At 34.8% G+C, this 6182-nt stretch overlaps 1 long non-coding RNA gene across 1 annotated transcript; it reads left to right on the plus strand.

Moving 5' to 3' along the window:
- The first annotated feature begins 447 nt into the window (after positions 1 to 447).
- Positions 448 to 5934, plus strand: LOC112566835. The gene is made up of 4 exons (XR_003099706.1): positions 448 to 703; positions 2930 to 3002; positions 3158 to 3183; positions 3702 to 5934. It is a non-coding gene; the product is annotated as an uncharacterized LOC112566835 (long non-coding RNA).
- The last annotated feature ends 248 nt before the right edge of the window (positions 5935 to 6182 follow it).

Below are 6182 nucleotides of genomic sequence, written 5' to 3' on the forward strand. Positions count from 1 at the left end.
TGAACAACAGATGACAAGCAATTTTTATATAGATGGGGATTCGCATAATCTTAGTGCTGAGTATTTCTCAAATGCACGTAACTTAATAAAATCTTTTCGTCATTCATTCTTGACTGATACTAGCTGACGACAGCCGTAACTGGTCACGCTGTCCACTTAAATGATAAGTCAGTAATAAGGTAGCGTGCTCGCGCGTGTCTGTGTGTTGTTTGTTTGTGTGTGCGTGCGTGTGTGTCCGTAACCACACATACTTTACAATAAAAAAGGTAGGCACTTGCGAACAAACAGCAATGGCAAGACGTAGAAGAGCAGCTGGCGTTTTTGACAAACAACTGTGAGTAGTCTTTTTTCAGAAATTGTTAGTAGAATAAAATGCAGCCTCATTTGCATGATTAACTCCGCAAGAAATCCAAACCCTTGTTGACTGAAAAGAACAAGGACATTATGTGAAAGCGGTGGCTCCAATTTCTAGTGATCCAGTACAACTTAATGACACTGCTCCACTTACTTTTTCACTTCCTTGAAAATGTTTTTCGTTTTTGAGAAACGACATTCTCAAAAATCAAAATAATCACATGTACCCTGCTTAACATGAATCGGAATTTCGGGTCTGAAAAGGTATAAATTACTGGCATCACACAGTCTCAAAGGCAAGCTCGAGGCAAAGTCGTGAAGACATCCAGCTTGATAAACAAGACTCAAGGTAAGGCGCTTTCTAGACACAAAGATTATTTTTCAGTTTGATAATTTAAAAAAAGACTTAGTATGTCATTATTGCCAATGCAAGCAGTAGTTTAATATTTGCCGCTAATTTAGATGAAATTGATACATCACTTTTATTTGTAGCTTTCGAATATGTAGTGACGAGTTTTTACTTTACTATTTGGCTTTTGTTATACTTGCCATTCCCCCCATAAACAAAGTGGATAAAAGCTAAAAATTCTTGAATTTAGTTTGAAGGGATGTCAGATGTCAGAGGGCACTCGTTGACTATAGGCTCAAAATTACAGAACATCATAATTAAAGTGTGCCTGTGTGTTTGAGTCCGTTTCTAGACAATTATTGCTGCAAATAAGCGATTGCTTTTTACACCGATCAAACGCGAAGATAATCTTCAAGACTACTCTATGAGAAACGAAGTAGTTTATTCAAGGGCTATTGCTCCTTAGAAGAGGGAGCAAACAATAACGATAATACAATAATGCATTCATTAATACATAGATATAAATGTTAGAATTACAAACAATACCTTCAAAAGTTACTTAAGTACACTAATCTTCTACTGTAAACTTTCTAAATTGAAAAGCATAGAAGAAATCTAATGCTAAATTCTTAAAAGCTTTGTTTTCTCATTTGTTGCGTCCAATAAAAAGCTTTTTTAAAATTTTGTTTGGGTTAATATAGCATTCTCTAAAATAAGTTGTGCTCTGAAGTGCTGTAAGGCTTTACAACAGAGAGCAGCGTACTTCATTTTATTCATTTGTTTTACATAATGTACACAACAAGTCATGTACCGTGGGTGTTCTATATAGAAAGTAATGAACTACAATATTGGACTCTCAATTTAGCCAAAACTGTCACCAAACAATGTTCGAAATTCAATTTTAATTATTTTTAACAATGCCTGAAATTCCATATTTAGAGTAAAACGAAAACCTCGATATACCTATATATAAACTTTTTGTATTCCCTGATTTAACCACAAAACCAAATCCAAGATAAAAAACTTTGTTCTAATATTGGATACCTAGATTATTTTACCCTTTGCATCTAAATAAAAAAATCTTCAGGCTTTTCGGGGTAGCCTATCATCGTTCATTCTAACAAGTTTCAAGCAGTAGCAACTTTATTGTAATTGGGTATCTATGAAATTCGCCATAAACTAGATTATTTGGAGTTTGCTCATCTGACCCCAAGAAGTGTTTGAAGACAAAAAAAGGTTAACTTTTTCACAGTATTGAGATGCCTTATCGAATCCCCATAGTCCTGCACCGTATTGTAACACAGGCTGAACTTGAGTCTCGAAAACTTTCAAAAATACCTGCTGTTATAGGATCTACGAGTTTTCCTTATTAGAAGTACAACTTTTCCCCTCCGTTTTCCAAGTCCTGACACGCAGCTGTAAAGCTAAGTTTAGCAGAAAACAACAATCCTATAGAAAGATATTGAAAATATGTATTGTGGCTCGCACCTGGTCATACATAAAATCATCTGCACGACATTGTCATGAGCTTATACTATGTTTAGTAAGTGTTGAGACCTTGACAATCTAAATATCCGTGAAACACAAAATAATGAACAGCCCAAAAACAAACGCGTGAACGTGAACTCACTCACAAAAATAATCACACATCATATATCAAAAAGAGTACTACCTTAGCGCATATTGTTTGAAATGAGTATCGCGCAGTCTAAAGACGCTATAAAGAAACCGTGAAAACTGCCTAACGGTTTCAATAAACTGCCGGGAGTCCCTTTTACCAGTCTCTGCGTACGTGTGGGGTTAAATGTAGCCAGGGGGCTTAGTTGTAATCATTTCCCCATAATGAGGAACTCAAGAAAAAGCGTCTTTATATCGGTGTCCAGACCACATGGGCACTACTTAGTTCTCTACCGTAAGACACCTTTTGCCACCACTTTAAAACTACACTTCCAGGGATAAAACAAAATCTGCGGGTTTTGGACACCGATTTATAACTTCGAAAACAAGACGTTTATCCTACTTTTCCTCAAGGCAACGACTTATTACTCTTGCTTCATAACCATGGCAACGAAAAGCTGTCTCGTTGATGGGGTCGTTCACCTTAAAGGCTTTAGATTTTTCTTAGTGATTTCAATGAAAGTACCATAGTTTGAATGGATAATGGTTTAATGTTGTACGTGTAAACCAACAAAAGATACTTGTTTGTAAATTTAAACGTATCTGCAGGATTGAGTCTGGAGCCTGAACTGGGAGTTCTGGAGTGGTCGTTCTATTGCTCAAGCAATGGACTAGGAAATAAGTAAGTGTTTTGAATCAGGAATTCATATTTTCTATAGTTCACTCAAGAGATCGGTCTGTAGACAGATTTCCTGTTGTAAAGAAAATTTCATCATATTGTAGAATATGACTTTACTTTTACACGTTCTTGTTTCAATTTTATTTTTATTTTTTCAGCGTTCATGTGTCTCCACGGATAATAGGTAATCATCGTTTACTAAGAAATGTTAATGTAACGATAAACGTGTTGTACGATACCTAACCTGCTAAATTAATGAATTGAATGATTTTTACTTCTGTTACCTTATCATTCAGTCATGGCCTAATGATATAATCATCATAGACTAAAATCAAATGTTCTTAATTGATATCTGGTCAAAAGAAAGTCGGGAAAGAGGTAATCAATCTAAGCAGACATTTCTTTGTAAGTAGATGCGTGCATTCAATTGAGGGGTTGTGATCATAAAGTCTGTCAATCCATTAATGGCCAATTTGGGGCAACATCCTGAATCGTGTTTTATGGATACTAGCTGACAAATGGTCTTTGGCGAAACCCTAATATTTAGTATTAGTCATTAACGAAACCAAAAAAACTCATATATAGCAACAACAAATGACCCAATGTACATGTTATAGTTAAGAAATACATTTTGATGGCATTGATAGTAGCGAGAGTTGAGATGACATTATCATGTACTATTTACTTTGAAATATGTTGCAGATATTTTTCATCATACTTGGGAAAATCAGCAACTGGATTCTAAAGAGTCATAGAACAGATACGTTTTACTGACACTGACATTTGCTTCGCGTACTACATAAATCAGTACCATTTTTTCCGTCCATACTGTTATGGGTGACTCACAAAGCAGATCAGTTTCTGTTGACTCAAATTCTTCCCATGAGTTTGAAGTAACGAGTGAGAGCGGTAGTAGTGTCTCTTATAAGCAAGACAATCATTATAAGACCAACGGTGATGTACGGTATACCGTAGAGATCATAAAAGTAAAAACTGAAGAAGCACAAAAATTGTATAATACAGCATTCGACAAGGCAGCTGAACATCTTAAGACCACTAAAAAGTGAACATTCTTACGAAATTAAGATGAAAGGGGAATATATTGCACATTTTTTAAACTTTCTTTTTTCTAGAAAACGTGAGAAACTGAACATGTCGAGCACGACAAGTGTGAGGATGACACTATCCGATGGGAAGACTTTTCAAGGGACTAATTCTGTGGACATCAATGACGGCAAAGTAGTCAAAGCAGAATGCTCTGTAGCAAAAACCAGTGCCTTAGAATGTGGTGATCTTACATTGCAAAATGTGCCAGCAAACTTCAGCTATTCGTCTGAAAACAGCACAATGGACGGAAACGTGGCGGCCAAGTATGCTTCAGAGTTTCTCTATAACAATCTGCGTTTGTTTTAGTTTGGTTGCCACCTTACGAGAAAAAGGTGATGCAGAGCCTCTCCTTAGAAAAAGCTTATTACCAGGCTTTAAAAAAAGGTTAGGCATGTCCCCTCTAAACTACACAAGAAAACAACTGACAATATTATCAACTTGATATGGTTTCCTGTTAACTATGTTCATTAAAGAATCGCTAATGAAATATAGTTTAACAAAATTGGTCAAATTTAGCACCATTTTGATCCCATAAATATAAGAAAGTAACTATAACAAAGACAACTTACTTTCTTGCTATAATTGCTTATAATAGCGGTGGATACAAATCTATTACAAACAGTTGCATAAAAGTAATGTTGCAAGAAACCATCATGTAATAAATTGATGTTCAGGTATTGGATAGAACAGGATCAACCAAATAATCCTGTTATTATGAAAGGAACATTTGTCGGGCATAATAAGTTATGCAATAGAATTGGCCTACACATAAGAAATGGAAAATTATACTCGCGTCTCTTTCTATAACGTTTCTAAGCAAGAAAATGGTTGGATATTGCATATTTAATAAAGTAAAGGTTTTGTCTAGCTATGATGAAAACAGTTATACACAATTAAAAGAATGATTGGCTTGTCAGGTATCATTCCATCACTAAATCAGGACTCCTAAAGTCTTGCGTATAACACTAAATGCTGTTAAATTGATAAAAAAAATAGAAAAAAACCCCGAAAACCTGAAGTGGTATTCGTATCTTCAAAGTAAAACCATTTCCACAATAGTTTTTAAAGTAAAAGCTTTAATATAACAAGTACATTATCTGTTAGATATTAAGACAAAAAAGACTTGAGTATGTCTCATAAGAGAGAAACATTTACATCCCATCTGTAAATAAATCTTTTCTTAGCTTTGGCTGATAAGCCACACCAGACCTATTAGGAGTGTATGTGCTTTACAAATTTTGCATTTTATATTATTATTAGTTGCTTAACCAGAAAGCTTACGTCTACATTTGTTCTGTCATGGCTGGCTGCTGTAAACCTTTATTTACTGGTTTTCCTGGGGGCCTTGTCGATATGCTTTGAAGAGCTCAAAACAATTTCTACTTGCATTGTCTTTCGTAGACACAAAGCCACCTTCACTGTGCAACTCGTCCTCAGAACATTACCTTGTATTGCGTCTTCTTCACATTAAGCAAAACTTAATAGCAAGAGACTCTTTTGTTTTCCATGAATTGTACAATAACTTTTGTCTATAGATTAGTTAAATGTTTTATTGATGATGTAGTTCAGTTTGAACCACACATATATACACACTTAAGCACACAAACACAAGTGCACGCAGTCATATATATATATATAATATATATATGCATACATGTACTGCAGATTTTGAAGAATTTCTAACGATTTTTTTAGTTTGGCTTCCGTTTTTTACTGTCCCGATGTATACTTAAAGTTCAGTTGATTTCTTTTATTTCCAATTGTATATCAAAATTTCTTATTTGACTGGTTTACTTTTTAATAAACAGAGTTGAATATCTTTCCAAAATATGACTCCCTGTCATTGGTCAGTTTGTTTTGAATGAAAAGCACTGAAATGTGTTTACCTTATCCATCTTTACGGACATTTTCCATATAACAGGTGATTCTCAAAGATTGTCCTAATAACCGCTCAAATAAGTAAACCGCAATTACTAAGAAACATTTGTTGCCAACAAATCCTACTAATGTGTTTGAAAATGAGGGACTGAAAGAAGTTTACACAGTTTTGTTAAAATTTATTGATTGATTACGAAG

This window comes from Pomacea canaliculata, linkage group LG6 (genome assembly GCF_003073045.1).
Source record: "Pomacea canaliculata isolate SZHN2017 linkage group LG6, ASM307304v1, whole genome shotgun sequence".
Taxonomy (NCBI): Eukaryota; Metazoa; Mollusca; class Gastropoda; order Architaenioglossa; family Ampullariidae; genus Pomacea; species Pomacea canaliculata.